The sequence below is a fragment of the Lissotriton helveticus genome, chromosome 2_1 (genome assembly GCF_964261635.1).
Source record: "Lissotriton helveticus chromosome 2_1, aLisHel1.1, whole genome shotgun sequence".
NCBI lineage: Eukaryota > Metazoa > Chordata > Amphibia > Caudata > Salamandridae > Lissotriton > Lissotriton helveticus.
In genome coordinates this window covers 191,086,244-191,099,299 of record NC_136059.1, presented here as the reverse complement: position 1 = coordinate 191,099,299, position 13,056 = coordinate 191,086,244, and the positions used below count along the sequence as shown (strand labels likewise).

Sequence of the window (13,056 nt, the reverse complement as noted above, 5' to 3'; positions counted from 1 at the left end):
AGAGAAATCGGTATTGGCACAGTCAGTACTCTTGACTCTTGAAGGCCGAGCTATTGGATTTGGCAGTGCATTAATCAAGGCCAATAGAAATGTATATAAAACAATCTTAAAATCCGTTCTGTGGAGAATGTAAATCCTCCAAGTAGGTGAAGGGGGAATCTGGATTTCAATAAAGACACGGAGGCTAGCATTATGCATATATCTTTTATTGCCAGCTCCTTGCAGCCCTCTAAATCAAACATCACCAACATCCCAACAATTCCAGAATTACACTGTCCATAAGCCAATTTTACTCCCATCACGGCAGCCATCTTCCTCTTTTAAACTGCTCGGGTCCCATAACTCATAATATTTCCTTCACAGAAGAACAAAATACACTCATCTTCTTTTCCTCTTTTTCTATTGGCTGTCTGAAATAAAACAACACATGACAAACAATATAACATGCTCTTCTAACATCACGTACTGCAAATCAGACCCTCTACAGAACACAGTCTTCCTACTTACTCCTCTCGTCCCCAAATACTCACCTGGGAGGGACAGAGGGATAATGCTAGCCTCCGGGTCTTTAATGAAATCCAGATTCTCTCTTAACCTACTTGGAGAATATACACTTCATGTCACGACTGGAGGCTAGCATTATGCATGTTCAAAATTATTGTTAATACCACAGACAATACATGTTCCATTGGCTTCAAATAATACCTCCCAAGCACATGAGTATTCGACCAGTCAGCTACATGAAAAAAAGTCAAAAAAGTCAAATAATTTATATAGCGCGCTACATACCCAGAGGGACTCAAGGCGCTTGAGGAAGGTTGGGTAATTATTTGTCGAATATCCAGGTTTTAAGTTGCTTTCTGAAGGCTAGGTGGTTTTGAGTGAGGCGGAGGTGAATGGGAATGGAGTTCCAGGTTTTAGCCGCCAGGTAGGAGAAGGATCTTCCTCCCATGGTGGTTTTGTTGATGCGTGGAACAGCAGCAAGGGCTTGGTTGGAAGAGCGTAATTGGCGGGAGGGGGTGTAGAAGGAAAGTCGCGTGTTGAGGCAATCGGGTCCAAGTTCGTAAAGTGCTTTGTGTGCGTGGGTGAGGAGGCGGAATGTTATCCTCTTATTGACAGGGAGCCAGTGGAGGTCTTTCAGGTGACCAGAAATGTGGACTTTAAGCGGGATGTCTAGTATGAGTCTGGCTGAAGCGTTTTGGATGCGTTGGAGTTTTTTCTGACGTTTTGCGGTGGTACCGGCGTATAGGGTGTTTCCGTAGTCCAGGCGACTTGTAATCAGTGCGTGGGTGACCGTTTTTCTAGTTTCGGTGGGGATCCAGCGAAATGTTTTTTTGAGCATGCGAAGAATGTTGAAGCAAGATGATGAAACGGCGTTGACTTGTCTGGTCATCGAGAGTGAAGAGTCCAGGATGACGCCCAGGTTCCGTGCGTGGTCCGTTGGGATGGGTGCTTTTCCTAGGGCCACTGGCCACCAAGAGTCGTCCCAGGCGGAGGGGGCAGTGCCTAAGATGAGTACTTCTGTTTTGTCTGAATTCAGTTTAAGACAGCTGTGCTTCATCCACTCTGCTACTTCTTTCATTCCTTCATGTAGGTTGGTTTTGGCGGTGTTAGGGTCTTTGGTGAGTGAGAGGATCAGTTGAGTGTCATCGGCTTAGGAGATGATGTTGAGGTTGTGTTGGCGTGCGATGGTCGCGAGGGGGCTCATGTATACGTTGAAGAGGGTGGGGCTAAGAGAGGATCCTTGTGGCACGCCGTAAATGACTTCGGTGGCTTCTGACTTGAACGGTGGGAGGCGGACTCTCTGAGTTCTTCTGGCAAGGAACGAGGTGATCCAGTCTAGTGTAGTTCCTTGGATTCCGATGTTGTTGAGGCGTTGTATAAGGGTGCTGTGGCAGACTGTGTCGAAGCCTGCGGAGAGGTCGAGGAGGATGAGGGCGACTGTGTCTCCGTTGTCCAGTAGTGATCGAATGTCATCTGTTGCTGCGATAAGAGTGGTCTCAGTGCTGTGTTTGGCTCGGAAGCCGGACTGTGAGGAGTCGAGGGATTTGTTGGTTTCGAGGAAGGCGGCGAGCTGGTTGTTGACGGCTTTCTCAATGACTTTGGCCGGGAATGGTAGGAGCGAGATGGGGCGGTAGTTTTTGAGTTCGGTGGGGTCAGCTGTGGGTTTTTTCAGGAGGGCGCTGAGTTCGGCGTGTTTCCAGCTTTCCGGGAAGGTGGCGGAGTTGAAGGAGGAGTTGATGACGTCTCGGAGGTGTGGTGCTATGATGGAGTCTGCTTTGTTGAAGATGTGGTGAGGACATGGGTCTGTGGGGGATCCTGAGTGGATGGAGTTCATCAGGTGGATGGTGTCCTCGGTGGAGATTGGGTTCCAGTCATAAAGGATGTTCAAGGGGGGTGAAGGTTCGGCAGAAGGTTGGGTGTGTTGGTCTCCGGGTTGGTTGTCGAAGCTGTTGTGGATGTTTGCGATTTTGTCGTGGAAGAACAAAGCTAAGGAGTCGCAAAGGGTATGAGAGGGAGTGATGTCGTTGGAGTTGGCAGTGGGGTTGGTAAATTCTTTGACGATGTTGGATAATTCCTTGCTATTGTGGGCGTTGTTGTCTAGTCTGTCTTTGAATGCGGCTTTCTTGGCTGTCCGGATCAGATGGTGGTGTATACGGGTGGCGTTTTTGAAGGCGTCCTTGGTGCTAGTGTTTGGGTCTTTTTTCCAGGCCTTCTCAAGGGAGCGACAGAGTTTCTTGGATTTCTTAAGCTCATCGTTGAACCAGGGGGCGTTTTTGCTGCCTAGTTTGATTTGACGTTTTTTCAAGGGTGCTAGGTTGTCGGCGCTGTTGGTAAGCCATTGTGTGAGGTTAATGGCTGCTTGGTTAGGGTTCGATGAATAGGCAGGGGGGTTTTGAAGAAGCGATGTGGAGATCTGGTCGATGGTGATTTTGTTTCAGTTTCTTCGCAGAGTACGTTGAGGGTTCTTGTGGGTAGTGGTCTTTTTGTAGACAAAGTGAACGCAGCTGTGGTCCGTCCAATGGAGAGCTGTGGTGTGACTGAAGAAGATGTGTTTGCTGGAGGTGAAGATAGAGTCGAGTGTGTGTCCTGCGTGGTGGGTGGGGGTGTTTACTAGTTGTTTGAGTCCGATGTTGGCGGGATTGTCCAGAAGGGTGGTGGTGTTGCTGTCGTTGTTATTTTCCAGGTGAAAATTGAGGTCTCCCAGTAGAATGTAGTCCTCGGAGGGGAGGGCGTGTGGGGTGATGAAGTCAGTGATGTCTTCATTGAATTGTGCACGGGGTCCTGGTGGCCTGTAGAGGAGTGTGCCTCTGAGTGTGGTCTTGGTGTCGGTGTGGATCTGGAAGTGAAGGTGTTCGACGGCTGCGAGGTGATCGTTGGAGCTGGTCGTGATGCGGATGGTGTTCTTATGGACGATGGCGATGCCTCCTCCTGTTTGGTTGATGCGGTCTTTTCGGATGATCTTGTAGCCGTCCGTATGGCTATTGTGATGTCTGGAGCTGAAGAGGCGTTCATCCATGTTTCTGTTAGGAAGGCGACGTCTGGAGAGATGGTGTCTAGTAGATTCCAAAGGTCGATGGCGTGTCTGTGGACCGAGCGGGTGTTGAGCAGGATGCATTGTAGGTGGTTAGTGTCGGATCTCTGTTTGGTGTTTGAGGAATTGGTGGGGGTCTTGGTGCAGTCAAACTTGCAGGAGTGGCATGTGAAGGGTCCATGGGTGTGTCCCGGTGAAGCTTGGGCACAGTCAGGGAGTATGCCCGGGTTAAGTGCTAGGAGGGTGGATGAGGCGTATGTAATGCGGGTGGGCTGGGCATTGCGGGGACCAGGGGGTCTGGCGCTGGGCGCGGTCCAGGCGTGGACGGGCGTAGACGGGCTTACCTTTGGCGCACCTTCGGCGCGGCCGCTGCGCGTTGAGGCATCTGTCATAAATGGATAGTGGAGGGGGCGGAGTGTGGGAGGGGCAGCTGGGAGGCGGTAGCGGGGAGGGTAGGCGGGCCAGGGGAATGCACAACAAACAAAATGGAGAATGAAAAGTGAAACGGGGGCAGAGTTCAATAATCCCAAAGCTCAATTAAATACCAGTAATGCACAAAGTCAAGCCAGCACGCTATACAAAATATGCAATCGGCAGCAGCTACAATCATACAAAGTCGCGCTAAAATGCAGATCAGAAGGCGAGGCTCGGCGCTATAAAATGGTCAAAGCGCTAGGTTTAAAAGCCTACGATACCGGACTCAGCACACCAGTGCGGTTCAGCTGAGGAGCTTCACACGAGGATCACGGCCGAGTCTGAGGCCAGGGAGCGTGGGGGGAGCGACCGCTTTGGATGAGATCCAGACGGTCACAACTTCGACGAGGAGGAGGTGAGCTCTCTATTCGTGGGTGGGAGGGGCAGCTGGGAGGCGGTAGCGGGGAGGGTAGGCGGGCCAGGGGAATGCACAACAAACAAAATGGAGAATGGAAAGTGAAACGGGGGCAGAGTTCAATAATCACAAAGCTCAATTAAATACCAGTAATGCACAAAGTCAAGCCAGCACGCTATACAAAATATGCAATCGGCAGCAGCTACAATCATACAAAGTCGCGCTAAAATGCAGATCAGAAGGCGAGGCTCGGCGCTATAAAATGGTCAAAGCTTCAACTGTCCACCAGACGCGAACACCTTACTCGTCATAGCACCTCTCACTGCATGTGCTCCAAACCTTTCTAGATCAATACCCGCTTCAAACATGCAAGACCTCACCCAACGGGCAATAGTTGCCATAGTTACTCGCCTGAAAGGTTTTACATATGAAATCAACAGCTGAATATCTCCATCCCTTCTGCACTCCTCCATCCTATTCTCATATTCTCTTATACATCTCACCACACCCAATTTAGGACGGTCATGAAACCTTGGGTAGAATATAGAAGACATGGTCTTTGCTCTCCTAGTGATCTAAAAAATTACCCCGTCTGGATTATAAAATCTATTTCCAACCTCCAACACTCTTCATCCGAAACCCTCCTGAAAGAATTAAACATAACAAAGTTGCCAATTTCCCTGATAATTGTTTCAAATTTAAAAGCCTATTCATCGGCCATCTTTCAAATAAACAAAGAAGTAAACTCACATCCTACACACAACTGTATCTAGGCTTAGGAGGTCTCTGTAACCTAATACCATACATCACTCTATAAACCAAAGGATCTTTACCTATAGAAATTCCTCCTACCAAATCATGATCCGCTGCAACAGCAGACCTGTAACAATTTATAATTCTGTAACTTAAACCTTATTCAAACAAAGCTGATATAAAATTTGAAAATTCTATGGTAGATGCTTCCACTGGATCCAAAACCCTTTCCAGGCACCAATACACCCATTTTTTCCAAGCGCCATCATATCTCTTCCTTGTCTCTGGTGCCCAAGACTCCCTGACTAGCTTGTTAGCCTGTTGCGAAAGTCCTGCGATTTGCACTCCTTCCCTGAAATCTTCCAAACAAGAAGGCTCAAAGCCCCTTACCTGACCAAGGGATGTAAAATCCTTTCTGGCCCTAATAGTGCGTCCTCTGAATCTGGAATTAAAAAGGGTTCCTCTATTGCCAATTCCAACAGCCCAAAAAGGCAGGACAGGCTTGGTTTCCAGGGCACAAGAATTACTTGACAGCTCTGCCTCCTCACCATCAACAATACCCTCACTGCAAACGAGTGAAATGCATACACCCGTACCTTCCTCCAAACCTGCTGATAAGCATCCAACTCCTTTGCTAGAGGATCAGGTCTCCAACTGTAATACTAGATTAATTGAAGTGTTAGTCTTCATGCAAACAGATCCAACTCTAGAGGTCCCCAAACTTGAAATATTCTCCGGAAAATTTGAACATTTAGCTTCCAATCACTGTAGTCCCTGAGATATCTGGAATTCCAGTCTGCATTAAATTTTTCTGGCCTGGGAAATACTCTGTCTGCAACCCAATCTTTTGTTCTAGACAATAACTCCAAATCTGCTTCGCAATCTGAGTCAAATTCTTCAACCTGCTTTCTTCCAAGTTGTTTAAATACCGAACCACTGAAACATTGTCCACCTTCAGCAAAACATTGAAGTTCCTCAACTTTTTCCCAAAACTTTACAAAGCAAAAAGACCTGGTTTCTTTTCCAAACCATGTATATGCTCTGAAGTCTCCTCCCAAGACCATCTCCCACCAGTCTCGGGATTCTACAAACAAACACCCCAACAAAAAGACTTGCATCTTTTGCTAACACAAAATCTGGACATGCTCAAAATATTGTATGCCCATTCCAGGCCTCCAGATTGTCCAACCAACATATTAATTCCTCTCAAGCCTCCTCTGAGACAAATTCCTGATCTCCATACCACAAGCCTTTCCACAAAGCTTCCGCCTTTAACCTCTGTAAAGCTCTGTAATGAAGCATATCAGGGAAAACTGCCTGAATTGAAGAAGAGAACAAACCAATCACTAGAGCCCTTAAAGTAAAAGACTGCTTCTTCATCAGACCTTTCACTTCTGACGTTATCTTCACCACCTTTTTTCCGGTAGACTCAAAATTGTCTCCTTTGTGTTCAGCATGAAACCAAAAAACTCCAAAAGCTGACTGGGAACCAGAACTGACTTTTACCGGTTGATCAAAAACCCCAGTCCTTCCAAAAGATATACAGCCACTTGCAGTTCTTTCAATTCCTCCCGACTCTGAGCAATAATTAAAAAATCATCTACATAGATGATCATTCCTATAACTCTCTCCATGAGAAATTTCGCCACTGGTCGCAAAACCTTCGTAAAACACCGAGGTGCTGATGCCAACCCAAATGGAAGGCCTGCAAACTGATACAGAACTCCTAACCACCTGAACTGCAGAAACCTGCGACTCTCCTTCACTATTGAAATTATAAAAAAACACATTCTTTAATCGTTCTCCTGCAAGATATCCCTCAATAGATGGATCCTCTCCATCTTGAAATACCTGTAAATGAGAAACTGATTCAATTCTCTCAAATTTATTACGGGCCTCCAACCCTAGTCCTTCTTTCTTACCAAAAAGATTGTACTCACATACCCCGATCTTCCTCTGATACTCTTTCTATAGCTCCTTTTTGTCACATCTCTTGCTCTTCCTATTGCACTAAATTATGTAGCTCCTCTTGAAAGACTAGCTGCCTTGGTTCCCCCATCTGCCTTGGATCCTTTCTGAATTCTAAAACATACACTTGAACTGCGAGAAGTACCCACAGACCTTTTTTAACATTTTCCAATTGTTCACAAACCACCTTAATCTTCCCTCTACCTTTTTTGGGGAAGAACCAAAAGTTGTCTTCAACCTTACCATGAACTCCTTGAGCAAACTGCTCTCTTCCTCTCGACTGGCTGTCTTGTTCTTTCCCTCTGGAGATAAAACCCAGTTGTGGACTGAAAACCTCTGAATGTACCACGTCCCTGGTATTGGTCCTGGGACCTTGTATATGATCGGCCAGGGAAACAACCCCTTGCCCCGGCCCGATCAAACACTCTTCTCAGAGAGTATTGAGACTGGTCTAAACTGGAGAAGGTGGATACATACTTCCCTACCCCCTTAACCAATCCTTCCCAAACAAATAACCCTGAACGGCTGATAGCCAGAAACCGGTCCTAGGATGTTTGATTCCGGTCCAGGGAAGACAAGGCTTGGCAGTTCGGGCTGGACTTTTCCCATGAGGCACAGGGTCAAGACTGATTTGCATATGGCCATGTCTATACTGGGGTGGCTTGGAGAGCACAATAACAATGGATTAAACCCAAATCTGTGACTGGGGGTGAATGTTTTGCCATTGTGCAACATTCCGTCCATCATCTTGGGTGTTTTGCTGTTCACCTATGTGGGAAGGGTATGCCCAGACGTGGGTCCCATGCTCACTAAGCCACTGGAGTCAAGCTATCCTGGCTGAAGACGGCTGATGACCAGAAACCGGTCCTAGGATGCTTTATTCCGGTCCAGGGAAGACAAGGCTTGGCAGTTCGGGCTGAACTGTTCCCATGAGGCACAGGGTCAAGACTTATTTGCATATGGCCATGTCTGAACTGGGGTGGCTTGGAGAGCAAAATAACGATGGATTAAACCCAGATCTGTGACTGGGGGTGAATGTTTTTTTCCATTGTGCAACATTCCGTCCATCATCTTGTGTGTTTTGCTGTTCACCCTATGTGGGAAGGGTATGCCCAGACGTGGGTCCCGTGCTCAGTAAGCCACTGGAGTCAAGCTATCCTGGCTGAAGACGGCTGATAGCCAGAAACCGGTCCTAGGATGCTTCATTCCGGTCCAGGGAAGACAAGCCTTGGCAGTTCGGGCTGGACTGTTACCATGAGGCACAGGGTCAAGACTGATTTGCATATGGCCATGTCTGAACTGTGGTGGCTTGGAGAGCAAAATAACGATGGATTAAACCCAGATCTGTGATTGGGAGTGAATGTTTTGTCATTGTGCAACATTCCATCCATCATCTTGTGTGTTTTACATACTTACCTACCCCCTTAACCAATCCTTCACCAAACAAATAACCCTTAGGGTCCTCCGAAGGCTCTTTTTTGGCTAAATCTCCCAACTTGAGATTTATCCTCATCAGGACCACCTTGGTACTCAGCCATAATTGCTGCATTAGCGTTTCTGAGGAAACATCCTGCTCTCTGCGACCACCCACACAACAACTCGTTGTCTACCTGCACAGACTTCATCTTTGCTTACTCAGCCATGTCAAAAATTCGGGCTAATGGCCCCAACACATCCAGCAAACGATCCTGACTCTGCTTAAGTGCCCTCTCTAATCCTTTTATTGGATCTGGACACATTTTTAACAAGAAACTGAGTAAAGTAGGATCCACATCAGTCATTACACAAGCTTTGTTCTCAACAACTTGCCAAGAGTATTCCGCCCTGACCTACTTCTCTAATGGTCTCCCAACCCAAAGCTTATCAAAATTTGCCACATTTGGAAGTGGCCACCAGTTAGCACTTCTGGGATGCCTTATCATTTCAGGACTTAACATATACTCTCCTTGAGGATCTTTAACAATCCCTTTTCCTTCCTTTCCTTCTCTACTTTGTACAAATCCATGTCCCATCATCAATGTAATCATCTAAAATGAACTCATCATCATTTTCTCCAAATTCCTGATTAAATTCATCTCCATGAACACCCTCAATTTCCTTTGTGCCACTAAGGACACCATCTTTCGTGCCGCATTTGACACCCTCATCATTTGTGGAGCTTGGCACAGCTTTCTCTTTTGTCAGAAATCTGATACCAACTTCAACATTTTTAGTTTTTCTTCTCCTTTATCCAAAACCTCTGTCTTTACTTCCTTCATCTTCATCTACTGACCAACAAAATTCAACATCTGAAAATTCCACAAACAGCCTTTCTTTTCCTCTTTAAAACACTCTCTAAAGCTCCTTTACTGTGGTCCTTACTTCTTCCTGCTTTAACTTCCTCAAAAGAGCATCCCCCACCAGAAGATTCGCCCTCTAAACTAATTTCAAATATTTATCTCTTCAATTTCCAATTAATGAATATTTATTTCAGCAATTTATCTCTATTACATTTAAATCACTTCCTGTTAATACCCAAAAAATCAACTCTCTCCTCCTCTGTATTTTTTTTTGTTAACTTCCACACTACCGCTCTTCTTCCTAATGTGCAGACTGTCAAAATGCTATGAATCCGCTGTTTGACAGTTGGCCGGAGATAAAGATCGCCACTACCTTTTCCAAAATTGCAATCGTTATCTTTAATTCAATTTTATTCATACCGATGTCTTCCTTTTCCAAAATGGCCCCTATGTGACATACACATGTGTAATGACGTCACGTTTGCCATTACGGACACCTCCGAGGAACAATCCTGTTCCGTAGGCACGTTTCAAGAGACAACACGCGATCGTCCAGGCGCGAACAAAGGAAGCCACGCAAAAACACAGGTCTGTGCTCTATAATCGTTACCGCAGCGGAGCATGAGCCCGAAACGGCTGCGATAACAGTCGCTTAAAACTAAATTTACCCAGAAAGTACTCCCTAAAGCCTATACCAGCCAACCAATACGCTACAAACCCATAGAGTGGGTCAATTTTCATAGAAAAAAAAGAATCACATTTAAATATTTAAAACACATGCAACAACAAGCTTACTTTTAAAAAATCCACCAGTTAAAATACCCATATACCCTCAAACAAATAAATATCAATTAATCCTAAACTAATCTGTTATAAAGACACTTCATAAAATCTACATTCACACATTACTTATCTGTCAAGGAGCAGCAGATAAAAGAGAAAGATGGCTGCTGTGATGGGAGGTATATAGCCTTATGGCTACGTAACTCCTGGCTGGAGTTTTTTTGATGTTGGTGATGTTTCCTTTAAAGGGCTGCGAGTAGCTGGCATTAAAAGATATAAGTATAATGCTAGCCTATGGTCTTGACAGGAAATCCATTCCAATATGGCTGCTGATGTGCACGCATGTTGCAACACTCATTCGCACATGTGCATCAGGATTTGTATGGGTTTGTATGGACACTTTCCTTGTGACGCATGTGTGTGCATGCATCATGATGCATGACAGCCATTTTTTCATTTACCTGTGTAATCTTTTATGGTTATTCTTAACTGAAATAAAGAATACATTAAATGAAATTTATCTTTTTAACGTGGCAGATGACAATGGTAGAACAGTCAATCAAATCGAAGGACACAAACCTATGTTACATGCTGTATGTTATATGTTTAATACACAGAGGGGCAAGGAAGAAAGCACAGACAGACATGTACAACTAGAAAACCCGATAGATATCCTTAGAAAAAAACCACCAACAGGGGCCCCTACGAGAATAAAAGCGAAATGTATATACATGTTAAATGTCATTTGTTGTAAATGTGAAAATACCAATAAAAAGATTTTAAAAAAAGAAAACTGTATCTCTGAAATGCTCCTGATCCGTACCAACACAAGAGTAGGAAGAAAAGCCATTGAATCTAGAGCAGACTACTGAGATAGACAACCAAGCCATCCAGTCATGAGCACGTGGCAGACCCTAAGCCTATTCTAAATATATATTATGTATTGGAAACTATAGACCTTGCTAACAAATAGCTAACGCTGTCTGTAGCTGAGATCTAAAAATAAATTGTGATTCAAGACCTATCTAAATGAAAGCTGTTCATAGTCGTGATAAGAAATTGCAGAGAGACCCCTAAGTGCTGTCTGAGAGTTAATGCTTGAGGAGAAACCGAGACGCCTCTAGAACAAATGTAGGTATTTGTCTATAGGGCTGTAAGCCACCTCACGCAGCTGGCATTGCAGCCCTTCTGCTCACAACCACAACGTGAGTGACAGTGCATGCATTTCAACACGACCAATCAGCATGTGGCTGCTGATCTGTAGTGAGTTCTACGTCAAGGCTTTTTCGGTGGCATCACTCAACATAAACCACAATCTTTGCGACTCATGTCAGGCAAAGCAACTAATCAACCTATTGTCGAATTTACCAACAGCGATCCAGAGAAGGGCATAGAAGAAAAAACCCGCCAGCCGCCACCACCAACGCCCCCACCTAGCTTTGCCAAATGTGAAGGGTCAGATTAATGGCTTTACAAACAATTAATAAGTTCTATATCAGTGTGTTGGCTACAATGGTTTAGTTAGCTCACTCTACAATCTGCAATGCAATGTACAAGGACGACAATTGAATTGAATTGAATTGAATGGGGGATTTGTAAAGCGCGTAGCTACCCTAGGGCGTCCCAGCGCTGAATTGACCTAAGGTTCCAGAGAGGGTAGTAGAAGAAATGAAAGTTTATGGGAAGAGCCAGGGGCCTCATTTATGAAAAGTGACGCATCGCTGCGTGAAAACAGCGATGCGTCACTTTTCGCTGCACCCTCCTTGCGAGACCAATGATGCGTCATATTTACAGTATGACGCATCATGTCGCAAGGAGTTACAGATACGTCAGTATTTCTGACGTATTTGTAGGCGCAAAAGTGACGCATTGCTGGAGTGTGTCACAAAAGTGACGCAACTCCAGCAATGTGTCCTTTCACATGGGGCAAGCCCCATGTGAAAGGGCCTGCGTCAGTCTTACGCCTGCTGTGAGGCAGGCGTAAGAAATTGACGCATTTGTGACCTAGAAGTGGCGCAGTGAAATCTTATAGATTTCACTGCGTCACTTCTATGACCCTGTCTTGCGTCAGAACGACCCCCCTGCATACATTATACCTGGCCTAGGTATAATGTAGCGCAGGGGTTTACAAAGTGACGCACCTACCTAGATGCGTCACTTTGTAAATATGGTGCAACAAGGCAAATTTTTTACGCTGCTGGTGCGTCACAAAAAGTGATGCACCGGGGGCGTAAAAGTGACGTACGGCCTCATAAATGAGGCCCCAGGTTTTTAATAGCCTCCGAAAGGCCAGAAGATTGTGTTCTCTCCGCATGGCAAGTGGGAGAGCGTTCCACAATTTTGGGGCGTTGTAGGAGAACAAGCGCCCCCCAGATCGGGATTTTTTTATTCTGGGAACGCTGGCCAGGGCGAGGGAATCCGATCTGAGTTGTTTATTAGAGTGATGGGGTTTGACGAAGGATCTCAGAATCGGGGGGCCTCTACCGTGCATTATTTTGTGTGCAATGCATAAGGTCTAAAAGATGATCCTCTCTTTGACTGGAAGCCAATGCAGGCTTTTAAGTGCTGGTTTAGCAGAGCATCTCGCTTTGGTTCCAGTTAGTAGTCTGGCAGCAGCGTTCTGAGCGCATTGCAGTCTATGAAGAACAGATGCCGGTGCCCCCAGGTACAGGACGTTGCCATAGTCCAGTCTGGAGTTCACCAATCCCTGCAACAGCAGTTTCCTTGATTGGAAGGGGATTAGATGGAGGATTTTTCGCGCCATTCGAATGAGGGCAAAACAAGTGCCAGTGGTTTTTTTTCTGGCCTGAGTTTTGAAGTTGAGATCTTGATCCAACCAGATGCCAAGATTTTTGACTTCGGGTTTGGGGGTAGGAGGTGTTCCCATGCATGGCGGCCAAGAAAGGGAT

The 13,056-nt window shown here is 45.7% G+C and overlaps 1 protein-coding gene across 1 annotated transcript in view; it reads right to left on the bottom strand.

Moving 5' to 3' along the window:
- The window catches only part of LOC144817844 (BOS complex subunit NCLN-like), a 273,806-nt gene extending 263,987 nt beyond the window's left edge, over positions 1–9,819 (bottom strand). The window contains exon 1 of the mRNA XM_078674705.1: positions 9,785–9,819. The gene's annotated coding sequence lies outside the window, so the exon portion shown is untranslated. The remainder of the gene's footprint in view (positions 1–9,784) is intronic.
- Positions 9,820–13,056: the final 3,237 nt, after the last annotated feature.